We start from the raw sequence: 19,847 nt of genomic DNA on the forward strand, positions 1-19,847 counted from the left end.
CCCTAGCTTCATGTCCATATCCCAGTATAACCCTAACTTCATGTCCATATCCCAGTATAACCCTAACTTCATGTCCATATCCCAGTTCAACCCTAACCCTAGCTTCATGTCCATATCCCAGTTAACCCCCTAACCCTAGCTTCATGTCCATATCCCAGTATAACTTCATGTCCATATCCCAGTATAACCCTAGCTTCATGTCCATATCCCAGTATAACCCTAACCCTAGCTTCATGTCCATATCCCAGTATAATCCTAACCCTAGCTTCATGTCCATATCCCAGTATAATCCTAACCCTAGCTTCATGTCCATATCCCAGTATAATCCTAACCCTAGCTTCATGTCCATATCCCAGTATAACCCTAGCTTCATGTCCATATCCCAGTATAACCCTAGCTTCATGTCCATATCCCAGTATAACCCTAACCCTAGCTTCATGTCCATATCCCAGTATAACCCTAACCCTAGCTTCATGTCCATATCCCAGTATAATCCTAACCCTAGCTTCATGTCCATATCCCAGTATAACCCTAACCCTAGCTTCATGTCCATGTCCCAGTATAACCCTAACCCTAGCTTCATGTCCATATCCCAGTATAACCCTAGCTTCATGTCCATATCCCAGTATAACCCTAACCCTAGCTTCATGTCCATAGTCCCAGTTCAATAACCCTAGCTTCATGTCCATATCCCAGTATAACCCTAACCCTAGCTTCATGTCCATATCCCAGTATAATCCTAACCCTAGCTTCATGTCCATATCCCAGTATAACCCTAGCTTCATGTCCATATCCCAGTATAACCCTAACTTCATGTCCATATCCCAGTTCAATAACCCTAGCTTCATGTCCATATCCCAGTTCAACCCTAACCCTAGCTTCATGTCCATATCCCAGTTCAATAACCCTAGCTTCATGTCCATATCCCAGTTCAACCCTAACCCTAACTTCATGTCCATATCCCAGTATAACCCTAACCCTAGCTTCATGTCCATATCCCAGTATAATAACCTAACCCTAGCTTCATGTCCATATCCCAGTATAATCCTAACCCTAGCTTCATGTCCATATCCCAGTATAACCCTAGCTTCATGTCCATATCCCAGTATAACCCTAGCTTCATGTCCATATCCCAGTATAACCCTAACCCTAGCTTCATGTCCATATCCCAGTATAACCCTAACTTCATGTCCATATCCCAGTATAACCCTAGCTTCATGTCCATATCCCAGTTCAACCCTAACCCTAGCTTCATGTCCATATCCCAGTTCAACCCTAACCCTAGCTTCATGTCCATATCCCAGTATAACCCTAACTTCATGTCCATATCCCAGTATAACCCTAGCTTCATGTCCATATCCCAGTATAACCCTAACCCTAGCTTCATGTCCATATCCCAGTATAATCCTAACCCTAGCTTCATGTCCATATCCCAGTATAATCCTAACCCTAGCTTCATGTCCATATCCCAGTATAATCCTAACCCTAGCTTCATGTCCATATCCCAGTATAACCCTAGCTTCATGTCCATATCCCAGTATAACCCTAGCTTCATGTCCATATCCCAGTATAACCCTAACCCTAGCTTCATGTCCATATCCCAGTATAACCCTAACCCTAGCTTCATGTCCATATCCCAGTATAATCCTAACCCTAGCTTCATGTCCATATCCCAGTATAACCCTAACCCTAGCTTCATGTCCATGTCCCAGTATAATCCTAACCCTAGCTTCATGTCCATATCCCAGTATAACCCTAGCTTCATGTCCATATCCCAGTATAACCCTAACCCTAGCTTCATGTTTAAGTCTCAGTTCAACCCCAACCCTAGCTTCATGTCCATATCCCAGTATAACCCTAACCCTAGCTTCATGTCCATGTCCCAGTATAATCCTAACCCTAGCTTCATGTCCATATCCCAGTATAACCCTAGCTTCATGTCCATATCCCAGTATAACCCTAACTTCATGTCCATATCCCAGTTCAACCCTAACCCTAGCTTCATGTCCATATCCCAGTTCAACCCTAACCCTAGCTTCATGTCCATATCCCAGTATAAGCCTAGCTTCATGTCCATATCCCAGTATAATCCTAACCCTAGCTTCATGTCCATATCCCAGTATAATCCTAACCCTAGCTTCATGTCCATATCCCAGTATAATCCTAACCCTAGCTTCATGTCCATATCCCAGTATAACCCTAACCCTAGCTTCATGTCCATGTCCCAGTATAATCCTAACCCTAGCTTCATGCCCATATCCCAGTATAACCATAGCTTCATGTCCATATCCCAGTATAACCCTAATCCTAGCTTCATGTCCATATCCCAGTATAATCCTAACCCTAGCTTCATGTTTAAGTCTCAGTTCAACCCCAACCCTAGCTTCATGTCCATATCCCAGTATAACCCTAACTTCATGTCCATATCCCAGTATAACCCTAACTTCATGTCCATATCCCAGTTCAACCCTAACCCTAGCTTCATGTCCATATCCCAGTTCAACCCTAACCCTAGCTTCATGTCCATATCCCAGTATAACCCTAACTTCATGTCCATATCCCAGTATAACCCTAACTTCATGTCCATATCCCAGTATAACCCTAACTTCATGTCCATATCCCAGTATAACCCTAACTTCATGTCCATATCCCAGTTCAACCCTAACCCTAACTTCATGTCCATATCCCAGTTCAACCCTAACCCTAGCTTCATGTCCATATCCCAGTTCAACCCTAACCCTAGCTTCATGTCCATATCCCAGTATAACCCTAGCTTCATGTCCATATCCCAGTATAACCCTAGCTCATGTCCATGTCCATATCCCAGTATAACCCTAGCTTCATGTCCCAGTATAACCCACTTCATGTCCATATCCCAGTATAACCCCTAGCTTCATGTCCATATCCCAGTTCAACCCTAACCCTAGCTTCATGTCCATATCCCAGTTCAACCCTAACCCTAGCTTCATGTCCATATCCCAGTTAACCCTTTAACCCTAGCTTCATGTCCATATCCCAGTATAACCCTAACCCTAGCTTCATGTCCATATCCCAGTATAACCCCTAGCTTCATGTCCATATCCCAGTAATAACCCTAGCTTCATGTCCATATCCCAGTATAACCCTAACCCTAGCTTCATGTCCATATCCCAGTATAACCCTAACCCTAGCTTCATGTCCATATCCCAGTATAATCCTAACCCTAGCTTCATGTCCATATCCCAGGATAACCCTAACTCTAGCTTCATGTCCATGTCCCAGTATAATCCTAACCCTAGCTTCATGTCCATATCCCAGTATAACCCTAGCTTCATGTCCATATCCCAGTATAACCCTAACCCTAGCTTCATGTCCATATCCCAGTATAACCCTAGCTTCATGTCCATATCCCAGTATAACCCTAACCCTAGCTTCATGTCCATGTCCCAGTATAATCCTAACCCTAGCTTCATGCCCATATCCCAGTATAACCCTAACTTAATGTCCATATCCCAGTTCAACCCTAACCCTAACTTCATGTCCATATCCCAGTTCAACCCTAACCCTAACTTCATGTCCATATCCCAGTTCAACCCTAACCCTAGCTTCATGTCCATATCCCAGTATAACCCTAAGTAGCTTCATGTCCATATCCCCCTAACCCTAGCTTCATGTCCATATCCCAGTATAACCCTAACCCTAGCTTCATGTCCATATCCCAGTATAATCCTAACCCTAGCTTCATGTCCATATCCCAGTATAACCCTAACCCTAGCTTCATGTCCATATCCCAGTATAACCCTAACCCTAGCTTCATGTCCATATCCCAGTATAACCCTAGCTTCATGTCCATATCCCAGTATAACCCTAATCCTAGCTTCATGTCCATATCCCAGTTCAACCCTAACCCTAGCTTCATGTCCATATCCCAGTTCAACCCTAACCCTAGCTTCATGTCCATATCCCAGTATAACCCTAACTTCATGTCCATATCCCAGTATAACCCTAACTTCATGTCCATATCCCAGTATAACCCTAACTTCATGTCCATATCCCAGTATAACCCTAACTTCATGTCCATATCCCAGTTCAACCCTAACCCTAACTTCATGTCCATATCCCAGTTCAACCCTAACCCTAGCTTCATGTCCATATCCCAGTTCAACCCTAACCCTAGCTTCATGTCCATATCCCAGTATAACCCTAACTTCATGTCCATATCCCAGTATAACCCTAGCTTCATGTCCATGTCCCAGTATAATCCTAACCCTAGCTTCATGTCCATATCCCAGTATAATCCTAACCCTAGCTTCATGTCCATATCCCAGTATATAATCCTAACCCTAGCTTCATGTCCATATCCCAGTATAACCCTAGCTTCATGTCCATATCCCAGTATAACCCTAACCCTAGCTTCATGTCCATGTCCCAGTATAATCCTAACCCTAGCTTCATGCCCATATCCCAGTATAACCATAGCTTCATGTCCATATCCCAGTATAACCCTAATCCTAGCTTCATGTCCATATCCCAGTATAATCCTAACCCTAGCTTCATGTCCATATCCCAGTATAATCCTAACCCTAGCTTCATGTCCATATCCCAGTATAATCCTAACCCTAGCTTCATGTCCATATCCCAGTATAACCCTAGCTTCATGTCCATATCCCAGTATAACCCTAGCTTCATGTCCATATCCCAGTATAACCCTAACCCTAGCTTCATGTCCATATCCCAGTATAACCCTAACCCTAGCTTCATGTCCATATCCCAGTATAATCCTAACCCTAGCTTCATGTCCATATCCCAGTATAATCCTAACCCTAGCTTCATGTCCATATCCCAGGATAACCCTAACCCTAGCTTCATGTCCATGTCCCAGTATAATCCTAACCCTAGCTTCATGTCCATATCCCAGTATAACCCTAGCTTCATGTCCATATCCCAGTATAACCCTAATCCTAGCTTCATGTTTAAGTCTCAGTTCAACCCCAACCCTAGCTTCATGTCCATATCCCAGTATAACCCTAACTTCATGTCCATATCCCAGTATAACCCTAACTTCATGTCCATATCCCAGTATAACCCTAACTTCATGTCCATATCCCAGTTCAACCCTAACCCTAGCTTCATGTCCATATCCCAGTTCAACCCTAACCCTAGCTTCATGTCCATATCCCAGTATAACCCTAACTTCATGTCCATATCCCAGTATAACCCTAACTTCATGTCCATATCCCAGTATAACCCTAACTTCATGTCCATATCCCAGTATAACCCTAACTTCATGTCCATATCCCAGTTCAACCCTAACCCTAACTTCATGTCCATATCCCAGTTCAACCCTAACCCTAGCTTCATGTCCATATCCCAGTTCAACCCTAACCCTAGCTTCATGTCCATATCCCAGTATAACCCTAACTTCATGTCCATATCCCAGTATAACCCTAGCTTCATGTCCATATCCCAGTATAATCCTAACCCTAGCTTCATGTCCATATCCCAGTATAACCCTAACCCTAGCTTCATGTCCATATCCCAGTATATAATCCTAACCCTAGCTTCATGTCCATATCCCAGTATAACCCTAGCTTCATGTCCATATCCCAGTATAACCCTAACCCTAGCTTCATGTCCATATCCCAGTATAACCCTAACCCTAGCTTCATGTCCATATCCCAGTATAACCATAGCTTCATGTCCATATCCCAGTATAACCCTAATCCTAGCTTCATGTCCATATCCCAGTATAATCCTAACCCTAGCTTCATGTCCATATCCCAGTATAATCCTAACCCTAGCTTCATGTCCATATCCCAGTATAACCTAACCCTAGCTTCATGTCCATATCCCAGTATAACCCTAGCTTCATGTCCATATCCCTAACCCTAGCTTCATGTCCATATCCCAGTATAACCCTAACCCTAGCTTCATGTCCATATCCCAGTATAACCCTAACCCTAGCTTCATGTCCATATCCCAGTATAATCCTAACCCTAGCTTCATGTCCATATCCCAGTATAATCCTAACCCTAGCTTCATGTCCATATCCCAGTATAACCCTAACCCTAGCTTCATGTCCATGTCCCAGTATAATCCCTAACCCTAGCTTCATGTCCATATCCCAGTATAACCTAACCCTAGCTTCATGTCCATATCCCAGTATAACCCTAACCCTAGCTTCATGTCCATATCCCAGTTCAACCCTAACCCTAGCTTCATGTCCATATCCCAGTATAACCCTAACTTCATGTAACCCTAACTTCATGTCCATATCCCAGTTCAACCCTAACCCTAGCTTCATGTCCATATCCCAGTTAACCCTAACCCTAGCTTCATGTCCATATCCCAGTATAACCCTAACTTCATGTCCATATCCCAGTATAACCCTAACTTCATGTCCATATCCCAGTATAATAATGTCCATAACCCAGCTTCATGTCCAATCCCTAACCCTAAACTTCATGTCCATATCCCAGTTCAACCCTAACCCTAGCTTCATGTCCATATCCCAGTTCAACCCTAACCCTAGCTTCATGTCCATATCCCAGTATAACCCTAGCTTCATGTCCATATCCCAGTATAACCCCCTAGCTTCATGTCCATATCCCAGTATAACCCTAACCCTAGCTTCATGTCCATATCCCAGTATAACCCTAACTTCATGTCCATATCCCAGTATAACCCTAACCCTTCATGTCCATATCCCAGTTCAACCCTAACCCTAACTTCATGTCCATATCCCAGTTCAACCCTAACCCTAGCTTCATGTCCATATCCCAGTTCAACCCTAACCCTAGCTTCATGTCCATATCCCAGTATAACCCTAACTTCATGTCCATATCCCAGTATAACCCTAGCTTCATGTCCATATCCCAGTATAACCCTAACCCTAGCTTCATGTCCATATCCCAGTATAATCCTAACCCTAGCTTCATGTCCATATCCCAGTATAATCCTAACCCTAGCTTCATGTCCATATCCCAGTATAACCCTAGCTTCATGTCCATATCCCAGTATAACCCTAACCCTAGCTTCATGTCCATATCCCAGTATAATCCTAACCCTAGCTTCATGTCCATATCCCAGTATAACCTAACCCTAGCTTCATGTCCATATCCCAGTATAACCCTAACCCTAGCTTCATGTCCATATCCCAGTATAACCCTAACCCTAGCTTCATGTCCATATCCCAGTATAACCCTAACCCTAGCTTCATGTCCATATCCCAGTATAATCCTAACCCTAGCTTCATGTCCATATCCCAGCTTCATGTCCATATCCCAATAACCCTAGCTTCATGTCCATATCCCAGTATAACCCTAAAGCTTCATGTCCATATCCCAGTATAACCCTAACCCTAGCTTCATGTCCATATCCCAGTATAATCCTAACCCTAGCTTCATGTCCATATCCCAGTATATCCTAACCCTAGCTTCATGTCCATATCCCAGTATAACCCTAACCCTAGCTTCATGTCCATATCCCAGTATAATCCTAACCCTAGCTTCATGTCCATATCCCAGTAATAACCCTAGCTTCATGTCCATATCCCAGTATAACCCCCTAGCTTCATGTCCATATCCCAGTATAACCCTAACCCTAGCTTCATGTCCATATCCCAGTATAACCCTAACTTCATGTCCATATCCCAGTATAACCCTAACTTCATGTCCATATCCCAGTTCAACCCTAACCCTAGCTTCATGTCCATATCCCAGTTCAACCCTAACCCTAGCTTCATGTCCATATCCCAGTATAACCCTAACTTCATGTCCATATCCCAGTATAACCCTAACTTCATGTCCATATCCCAGTATAACCCTAACTTCATGTCCATATCCCAGTTCAACCCTAACCCTAACTTCATGTCCATATCCCAGTTCAACCCTAACCCTAGCTTCATGTCCATATCCCAGTTCAACCCTAACCCTAGCTTCATGTCCATATCCCAGTATAACCCTAACTTCATGTCCATATCCCAGTATAACCCCTAGCTTCATGTCCATATCCCATATCCTAGCTTCATGTCCATATCCCAGTATAACCCTAACTTCATGTCCATATCCCAGTCATGTCCATATCCCAGTTCAACCCTAACCCTAACTTCATGTCCATATCCCAGTTCAACCCTCCTAGCTTCATGTCCATATCCCAGTTCAACCCTAACCCTAGCTTCATGTCCATATCCCAGTTCAACCCTAACCCTAGCTTCATGTCCATATCCCAGTATAACCCTAGCTTCATGTCCATATCCCAGTATAACCCTAACCCTAGCTTCATGTCCATATCCCAGTATAATCCTAACCCTAGCTTCATGTCCATATCCCAGTATAATCCTAACCCTAGCTTCATGTCCATATCCAGTATAATCCTAACCCAGTATAACCCTAGCTTCATGTCCATATCCCAGTATAACCCTAACCCTAGCTTCATGTCCATGTCCCAGTATAATCCTAACCTAGCTTCATGTCCATAGCTTCATGTCCATATCCCAGTATAATAACCCTAATCCTAGCTTCATGTCCATATCCCAGTATAACCCTAGCTTCATGTCCATATCCCAGTATAATCCTAACCCTAGCTTCATGTCCATATCCCAGTATAACCATAGCTTCATGTCCATATCCCAGTATAACCCTAGCTTCATGTCCATATCCCAGTATAACCCTAGCTTCATGTCCATATCCCAGTATAACCCTAACCCTAGCTTCATGTCCATATCCCAGTATAATCCTAACCCTAGCTTCATGTCCATATCCCAGTATAATCCTAACCCTAGCTTCATGTCCATATCCCAGTATAACCCTAACCCTAGCTTCATGTCCATATCCCAGTATAATCCTAACCCTAGCTTCATGTCCATATCCCAGTATAACCCTAGCTTCATGTCCATATCCCAGTATAACCCTAATCCTAGCTTCATGTCCATATCCCAGTATAATCCTAACCCTAGCTTCATGTTTAAGTCTCAGTTCAACCCCAACCCTAGCTTCATGTCCATATCCCAGTATAACCCTAACTTCATGTCCATATCCCAGTATAACCCTAACTTCATGTCCATATCCCAGTTCAACCCTAACCCTAGCTTCATGTCCATATCCCAGTTCAACCCTAACCCTAGCTTCATGTCCATATCCCAGTATAACCCTAACTTCATGTCCATATCCCAGTATAACCCTAACTTCATGTCCATATCCCAGTTCAACCCTAACCCTAGCTTCATGTCCATATCCCAGTTCAACCCTAACCCTAGCTTCATGTCCATATCCCAGTTCAACCCTAACCCTAGCTTCATGTCCATATCCCAGTTCAAACCTAACCCTAGCTTCATGTCCATATCCCAGTATAACCCTAACTTCATGTCCATATCCCAGTATAACCCTAACTTCATGTCCATATCCCAGTATAAACCTAACTTCATGTCCATATCCCAGTTCAACCCTAACCCTAGCTTCATGTCCATATCCCAGTTCAACCCTAACCCTAGCTTCATGTCCATATCCCAGTATAACCCTAACTTCATGTCCATATCCCAGTATAACCCTAACTTCATGTCCATATCCCAGTATAACCCTAACTTCATGTCCATATCCCAGTATAACCCTAACTTCATGTCCATATCCCAGTTCAACCCTAACCCTAACTTCATGTCCATATCCCAGTTCAACCCTAACCCTAGCTTCATGTCCATATCCCAGTTCAACCCTAACCCTAGCTTCATGTCCATATCCCAGTATAACCCTAACTTCATGTCCATATCCCAGTATAACCCTAGCTTCATGTCCATATCCCAGTATAACCCTAGCTTCATGTCCATATCCCAGTATAATCCTAACCCTAGCTTCATGTCCATATCCCAGTATATAATCCTAACCCTAGCTTCATGTCCATATCCCAGTATAACCCTAACCCTAGCTTCATGTCCATATCCCAGTATAACCCTAGCTTCATGTCCATATCCCAGTATAACCCTAACCCTAGCTTCATGTCCATGTCCCAGTATAATCCTAACCCTAGCTTCATGTCCATATCCCAGTATAACCCTAGCTTCATGTCCATATCCCAGTATAACCCTAACCCTAGCTTCATGTCCATATCCCAGTATAATCCTAACCCTAGCTTCATGTCCATATCCCAGTATAACCCTAACCCTAGCTTCATGTCCATGTCCCAGTATAATCCTAACCCTAGCTTCATGCCCATATCCCAGTATAACCATAGCTTCATGTCCATATCCCAGTATAACCCTAATCCTAGCTTCATGTCCATATCCCAGTATAATCCTAACCCTAGCTTCATGTCCATATCCCAGTATAACCCTAACCCTAGCTTCATGTCCATATCCCAGTATAATCCTAACCCTAGCTTCATGTCCATATCCCAGTTCAACCCCAACCCTAGCTTCATGTCCATATCCCAGTATAACCCTAACTTCATGTCCATATCCCAGTATAACCCTAACTTCATGTCCATATCCCAGTTCAACCCTAACCCTAGCTTCATGTCCATATCCCAGTTCAACCCTAACCCTAGCTTCATGTCCATATCCCAGTTCAACCCTAACCCTAGCTTCATGTCCATATCCCAGTATAACCCTAACTTCATGTCCATATCCCAGTATAACCCTAGCTTCATGTCCATATCCCAGTATAACCCTAACCCTAGCTTCATGTCCATATCCCAGTATAATCCTAACCCTAGCTTCATGTCCATATCCCAGTATAATCCTAACCCTAGCTTCATGTCCATATCCCAGTATAATCCTAACCCTAGCTTCATGTCCATATCCCAGTATAATCCTAACCCTAGCTTCATGTCCATATCCCAGTATAACCCTAGCTTCATGTCCATATCCCAGTATAACCCTAGCTTCATGTCCATATCCCAGTATAACCCTAACCCTAGCTTCATGTCCATATCCCAGTATAACCCTAACCCTAGCTTCATGTCCATATCCCAGTATAATCCTAACCCTAGCTTCATGTCCATATCCCAGTATAATCCTAACCCTAGCTTCATGTCCATATCCCAGGATAACCCTAACCCTAGCTTCATGTCCATGTCCCAGTATAATCCTAACCCTAGCTTCATGTCCATATCCCAGTATAACCCTAGCTTCATGTCCATATCCCAGTATAACCCTAATCCTAGCTTCATGTCCATATCCCAGTATAATCCTAACCCTAGCTTCATGTTTAAGTCTCAGTTCAACCCCAACCCTAGCTTCATGTCCATATCCCAGTATAACCCTAACTTCATGTCCATATCCCAGTATAACCCTAACTTCATGTCCATATCCCAGTTCAACCCTAACCCTAGCTTCATGTCCATATCCCAGTTCAACCCTAACCCTAGCTTCATGTCCATATCCCAGTTCAACCCTAACCCTAGCTTCATGTCCATATCCCAGTATAACCCTAACTTCATGTCCATATCCCAGTATAACCCTAGCTTCATGTCCATATCCCAGTATAACCCTAGCTTCATGTCCATATCCCAGTATAATCCTAACCCTAGCTTCATGTCCATATCCCAGTATAACCATAGCTTCATGTCCATATCCCAGTATAACCCTAGCTTCATGTCCATATCCCAGTATAACCCTAGCTTCATGTCCATATCCCAGTATAACCCTAACCCTAGCTTCATGTCCATATCCCAGTATAATCCTAACCCTAGCTTCATGTCCATATCCCAGTATAACCCTAACCGTAGCTTCATGTCCATGTCCCAGTATAATCCTAACCCTAGCTTCATGTCCATATCCCAGTATAACCCTAGCTTCATGTCCATATCCCAGTATAACCCTAATCCTAGCTTCATGTCCATATCCCAGTATAATCCTAACCCTAGCTTCATGTTTAAGTCTCAGTTCAACCCCAACCCTAGCTTCATGTCCATATCCCAGTATAACCCTAACTTCATGTCCATATCCCAGTATAACCCTAACTTCATGTCCATATCCCAGTTCAACCCTAACCCTAGCTTCATGTCCATATCCCAGTTCAACCCTAACCCTAGCTTCATGTCCATATCCCAGTATAACCCTAGCTTCATGTCCATATCCCAGTATAACCCTAACTTCATGTCCATATCCCAGTATAACCCTAGCTTCATGTCCATATCCCAGTATAACCCTAGCTTCATGTCCATATCCCAGTATAACCCTAACCCTAGCTTCATGTCCATATCCCAGTATAACCCTAACCCTAGCTTCATGTCCATATCCCAGTATAACCCTAGCTTCATGTCCATATCCCAGTAATAACCCTAGCTTCATGTCCATATCCCATATCCCAGTCATGTCCATATCCCCCTAACCCTAGCTTCATGTCCATATCCCATATCCCAGCTTCATGTCCATATCCCAGTATAACCCTAGCTTCATGTCCATATCCCAGTATAATCCCAGTATAACCCTAGCTTCATGTCCATATCCCAGTATAACCCTAACCCTAGCTTCATGTCCATATCCCAGTATAACCCTAACCCTAGCTTCATGTCCATATCCCAGTATAACCCTAGCTTCATGTCCATATCCCAGTATAACCCTAACCCTAGCTTCATGTCCATATCCCAGTATAATCCTAACCCCTAGCTTCATGTCCATATCCCAGTATAACCCTAACCTAACCCTAGCTTCTTCATGTCCATATCCCAGTTCAATCCCTAACCCTAGCTTCATGTCCATATCCCAGTATAACCCTAACCCTAGCTTCATGTCCATATCCCAGTATAATCCTAACCCTAGCTTCATGTCCATATCCCAGTTCAACCTAACCCTAGCTTCATGTCCATATCCCAGTATAACCCTAACTTCATGTCCATATCCCAGTATAACCCTAACTTCATGTCCATATCCCAGTTCAACCCTAACCCTAGCTTCATGTCCATATCCCAGTTCAACCCTAACCCTAGCTTCATGTCCATATCCCAGTTCAACCCTAACCCTAGCTTCATGTCCATATCCCAGTATAACCCTAACTTCATGTCCATATCCCAGCTTCATGTCCATATCCCAGTATAACCCTAACCCTAGCTTCATGTCCATATCCCAGTATAATCCTAACCCTAGCTTCATGTCCATATCCCAGTATAACCCTAACCCTAGCTTCATGTCCATATCCCAGTATAATCCTAACCCTAGCTTCATGTCCATATCCCAGTATAACCCTAACCCTAGCTTCATGTCCATATCCCAGTATAACCCTAGCTTCATGTCCATATCCCAGTATAACCCTAGCTTCATGTCCATATCCCAGTATAACCCTAACCCTAGCTTCATGTCCATATCCCAGTATAACCCTAACCCTAGCTTCATGTCCATATCCCAGTATAATCCTAACCCTAGCTTCATGTCCATATCCCAGTATAACCCTAACCCTAGCTTCATGTCCATATAACCCTAGCTTCATGTCCATAACCCTAGCTTCATGTCCATATCCCAGTATAACCCTAGCTTCATGTCCATATCCCAGTATAACCCTAATCCTAGCTTCATGTCCATAATCCTAACCCAGTTCATGTCCATATCCCAGTTAACCCTAGCTTCATGTCCATATCCCAGTATAACCCTAACTTCATGTCCATATCCCAGTATAACCCCCATGTCCATATCCCAACCCTAACCCTAACTTCATGTCCATATCCCAGTTCAACCCTAACCCTAGCTTCATGTCCATATCCCAGTTCAACCCTAACCCTAGCTTCATGTCCATATCCCAGTTCAACCCTAACCCTAGCTTCATGTCCATATCCCAGTATAACCCTAGCTTCATGTCCATATCCCAGTATAACCCTAACCCTAGCTTCATGTCCATATCCCAGTATAACCCTAACCCTAGCTTCATGTAATCCCAGTATAACCCTAGCTTCATGTCCATATCCCAGTATAACCCTAACCCTAGCTTCATGTCCATATCCCAGTATAATCCTAACCCTAGCTTCATGTCCATATCCCAGTATAACCCTAACCCTAGCTTCATGTCCATATCCCAGTATAACCCTAACCCTAGCTTCATGTCCATGTCCCAGTATAATCCTAACCCTAGCTTCATGTCCATATCCCAGTATAACCCTAGCTTCATGTCCATATCCCAGTATAACCCTAATCCTAGCTTCATGTCCATATCCCAGTATAATCCTAACCCTAGCTTCATGTTTATATCCAGTTCAACCCCCCTAGCTTCATGTCCATATCCCAGTATAACCCTAACTTCATGTCCATATCCCAGTATAACCCTAAGCTTCATGTCCATATCCCAGTATAATCCTAACCCTAGCTTCATGTCCATATCCCAGTTCAACCCTAACCCTAGCTTCATGTCCATATCCCAGTTCAACCCTAACCCTAGCTTCATGTCCATATCCCAGTATAACCCTAACTTCATGTCCATATCCCAGTATAACCCTAGCTTCATGTCCATATCCCAGTTAACCCTAACCCTAGCTTCATGTCCATATCCCAGTATAACCCTAACCCTAGCTTCATGTCCATATCCCATATCCCAGTCATGTCCATATCCCAGTATAACCCTAGCTTCATGTCCATATCCCAGTATAACCCTAGCTTCATGTCCATATCCCAGTATAACCCTAACCCTAGCTTCATGTCCATATCCCAGTATAATCCTAACCCTAGCTTCATGTCCATATCCCAGTATAACCCTAACCCTAGCTTCATGTCCATATCCCAGTATAACCTAACCTAGCTTCATGTCCATATCCCAGTATAACCCTAACCCTAGCTTCATGTCCATATCCCAGTATAACCCTAGCTTCATGTCCATATCCCAGTATAACCCTAACCCTAGCTTCATGTCCATATCCCAGTATAATCCTAACCCTAGCTTCATATCCATAAGTCTCAGTTCAACCTAACCCTAGCTTCATGTCCATATCCCAGTTAACCCTAACCCTAGCTTCATGTCCATATCCCAGTATAACCCTAACTTCATGTCCATACCCTAGCTTCATGTCCATATCCCAGTATAACCCTAAATGTCCATATCCCAGCTTCATGTCCATATCCCAGTTCAACCCTAACCCTAGCTTCATGTCCATATCCCAGTTCAACCCTAACCCTAACTTCATGTCCATATCCCAGTATAACCCTAACTTCATGTCCATATCCCAGTATAACCCTAACTTCATGTCCATATCCCAGTATAACCCTAACTTCATGTCCATATCCCAGTATAACCCTAACTTCATGTCCATATCCCAGCTTCATGTCCATATCCCAGTTCAACCCTAACTAACTTCTAGCTTCATGTCCATATATCCTAACTTCATGTCCATATCCCAGTATAACCCTAACTTCATGTCCATATCCCAGTATAATAACCCTAACTTCATGTCCATATCCCAGTATAACCCTAACTTCATGTCCATATCCCAGTTATAACCCTAGCTTCATGTCCATATCCCAGTATCCCTAACTTCATGTCCATATCCCAGTTTAACCCTAACTTCATGTCCATATCCCAGTTCAACCCTAACCCTAGCTTCATGTCCATATCCCAGTTCAACCCTAACCCTAGCTTCATGTCCATATCCCAGTTCAACCCTAACCCTAGCTTCATGTCCATATCCCAGTATAACCCTAACCCTAGCTTCATGTCCATATCCCAGTATAACCCTAACCCTAGCTTCATGTCCATATCCCAGTTCAACCCTAACCCTAGCTTCATGTCCATATCCCAGTATAACCCTAACTTCATGTCCATATCCCAGTATAACCCTAACTTCATGTCCATATCCCAGTTCAACCCTAACCCTAACTTCATGTCCATATCCCAGTTCAACCCTAACCCTAGCTTCATGTCCATATCCCAGTTCAACCCTAACCCTAGCTTCATGTCCATATCCCAGTATAACCCTAACTTCATGTCCATATCCCAGTATAACCCTAGCTTCATGTCCATGTCCCAGTATAATCCTAACCCTAGCTTCATGTCCATATCCCAGTATAATCCTAACCCTAGCTTCATGTCCATATCCCAGTATAATCCTAACCCTAGCTTCATGTCCATATCCCAGTATAACCCTAACCCTAGCTTCATGTCCATATCCCAGTATAACCCTAACCCTAGCTTCATGTCCATATCCCAGTATAACCCTAACCCTAGCTTCATGCCCATATCCCAGTATAACCATAGCTTCATGTCCATATCCCAGTATAACCCTAATCCTAGCTTCATGTCCATATCCCAGTATAATCCTAACCCTAGCTTCATGTCCATATCCCAGTACAACCCTAACCCTAGCTTCATGTCCATATCCCAGTATAACCCTAACCCTAGCTTCATGTCCATATCCCAGTAATAACCCTAGCTTCATGTCCATATCCAGTATCCCTAGCTTCATGTCCATATCCCAGTATAACCTAACCCTAGCTTCATGTCCATATCCCAGTATAATCCTAACCCTAGCTTCATGTCCATATCCCAGTATAATCCTAACCCTAGCTTCATGTCCATATCCCAGTATAACCCTAACCCTAGCTTCATGTCCATGTCCCAGTATAATAACCCTAGCTTCATGTCCATATCCCAGTATAACCCTAGCTTCATGTCCATATCCCAGTATAACCCTAACCCTAGCTTCATGTCCATATCCCAGTATAATCCTAACCCTAGCTTCATGTCCATATCCCAGTATAACCCTAACTTCATGTCCATATCCCAGTATAACCCTAACTTCATGTCCATATCCCAGTTCAACCCTAACCCTAGCTTCATGTCCATATCCCAGTTCAACCTAACCCTAGCTTCATGTCCATATCCCAGTATAACCCTAAATGTCCATATCCCTAGTATAACCCTAACTTCATGTCCATATCCCAGTATAACCCTAACTTCATGTCCATATCCCAGTTAACCCTAACAGCTTCATGTCCAACCTAAACTTCATGTCCATATCCCAGTTCAACCCTAACCCTAGCTTCATGTCTTCATGTCCATATCCCAGTTCCAATCCCTAACCCTAGCTTCATGTCCATATCCCAGTATAACCCTAACTTCATGTCCATATCCCAGTATAACCCTAACTTCATGTCCATATCCCAGTATAACCCTAACCCTAGCTTCATGTCCATATCCCAGTATAACCCTAACCCTAGCTTCATGTCCATATCCCAGTATAACCCTAACCCTAGCTTCATGTCCATATCCCAGTATATAACCCCTCATGTCCATATCCCAGTATAACCCTAACTTCATGTCCATATCCCAGTATAACCCTAACTTCATGTCCATATCCCAGTTCAACCCTAACCCTAACTTCATGTCCATATCCCAGTTCAACCCTAACCCTAGCTTCATGTCCATATCCCAGTATAACCCTAACCCTAGCTTCATGTCCATATCCCAGTATAACCCTAGCTTCATGTCCATATCCCAGTATAACCCTAGCTTCATGTCCATATCCCAGTATAACCCTAACCCTAGCTTCATGTCCATATCCCAGTATAACCCTAACCCTAGCTTCATGTCCATATCCCAGTATAACCCTAACCCTAGCTTCATGTCCATATCCCAGTATAACCCTAACCCTAGCTTCATGTCCATATCCCAGTATAACCCTAACCCTAGCTTCATGTCCATATCCCAGTATAACCCTAACCCTAGCTTCATGTCCATATCCCAGTATAACCCTAGCTTCATGTCCATATCCCAGTATAACCCTAATCCTAGCTTCATGTCCATGTCCCAGTATAATCCTAACCCTAGCTTCATGTCCATATCCCAGTATAACCCTAATCCTAGCTTCATGTCCATATCCCAGTATAACCCTAGCTTCATGTCCATATCCCAGTAATAACCCTAGCTTCATGTCCATATCCCAGTATAACCCTAACCCTAGCTTCATGTCCATATCCCAGTATAACCCTAACCCTAGCTTCATGTCCATATCCCAGTATAACCCTAACCCTAGCTTCATGTCCATATCCCAGTATTCCTAACCCTAGCTTCATGTCCATATCCCAGTCCAGTTAACCCTAGCTTCATGTCCATATCCCAGTATAACCCTAACTTCATGTCCATATCCCAGTATAACCCTAACTTCATGTCCATATCCCAGTATAATCCTAACCCTAGCTTCATGTCCATATCCCAGTTCAACCCTAAACATAGCTTCATGTCCATATCCCAGTTCAACCCTAACCCTAGCTTCATGTCCATATCCCAGTATAACCCTAACTTCATGTCCATATCCCAGTATAACCCTAGCTTCATGTCCATATCCCAGTATAACCCTAACCCTAGCTTCATGTCCATATCCCAGTATAATCCTAACCCTAGCTTCATGTCCATATCCCAGTATAATCCTAACCCTAGCTTCATGTCCATATCCCAGTATAACCTAACCCTAGCTTCATGTCCATATCCCAGTATAATCCTAACCCTAGCTTCATGTCCATATCCCAGTATCCCAGTATCCATATCCCAGTATAACCCTAGCTTCATGTCCATATCCCAGTATAACCCTAACCCTAGCTTCATGTCCATATCCCAGTATAACCCTAACCCTAGCTTCATGTCCATATCCCAGTATAATCCTAACCCTAGCTTCATGTCCATATCCCAGTATAATCCTAACCCTAGCTTCATGTCCATATCCCAGTATAACCCTAACCCTAGCTTCATGTCCATATCCCAGTATAATCCTAACCCTAGCTTCATGTCCATATCCCAGTATAACCCTAGCTTCATGTCCATATCCCAGTATAACCCTAACCCTAGCTTCATGTCCATATCCCAGTATAATCCTAACCCTAGCTTCATGTCCATATCCCAGTATAACCCTAGCTTCATGTCCATATCCCAGTATAACCCTAACTTCATGTCCATATCCCAGTATAACCCTAACTTCATGTCCATATCCCAGTTCAACCCTAACCCTAGCTTCATGTCCATATCCCAGTTCAACCCTAACCCTAGCTTCATGTCCATATCCCAGTTATAACCCTAGCTTCATGTCCATATCCCAGTATAACCCTAGCTCATGTCCATATCCCAGTATCCCAGCTTCATGTCCATATCCCAGTATAACCCTAGCTTCATGTCCATATCCCAGTATAATCCTAACCCTAGCTTCATGTCCATATCCCAGTATAACCTAATAGCTTCATGTCCATATCCAGTATAACCCTAACTTCATGTCCATATCCCAGTATAACCCTAGCTTCATGTCCATATCCCAGTATAATCCTAACCCTAGCTTCATGTCCATATCCCAGTATAACCCTAACCCTAGCTTCATGTCCATATCCCAGTATTCCTAACCCTAGCTTCATGTCCATATCCCAGTATAACCCTAGCTTCATGTCCATATCCCAGTATAACCCTAACCCTAGCTTCATGTCCATATCCCAGTATAATCCTAACCCTAGCTTCATGTCCAGTTATCCCAGCTTCATGTCCATATCCCAGTATAACCCTAGCTTCATGTCCATATCCCAGTATAACCCTATAACCCTAGCTTCATGTCCATATCCCAGTATAACCCTAACCCTAGCTTCATGTCCATATCCCAGTTCAATAACCCTAGCTTCATGTCCATATCCCAGTATAACCCTAACCCTAGCTTCATGTCCATATCCCAGTATAACCCTAACTTCATGTCCATATCCAGTATAACCCTAGCTTCATGTCCATATCCCAGTATAACCCTAGCTTCATGTCCATATCCCAGTATAATCCTAACCCTAGCTTCATGTCCATATCCCCCTAGTATCCAATCCCAGTATAACCCTAGCTTCATGTCCATATCCCAGTATAACCCTAGCTTCATGTCCATATCCCAGTATAACCCCCTAGCTTCATGTCCATATCCCAGTATAATCCTAACCCTAGCTTCAT

This window comes from Oncorhynchus nerka, linkage group LG5 (assembly GCF_034236695.1).
Source record: "Oncorhynchus nerka isolate Pitt River linkage group LG5, Oner_Uvic_2.0, whole genome shotgun sequence".
NCBI classification, from domain to species: domain Eukaryota; kingdom Metazoa; phylum Chordata; class Actinopteri; order Salmoniformes; family Salmonidae; genus Oncorhynchus; species Oncorhynchus nerka.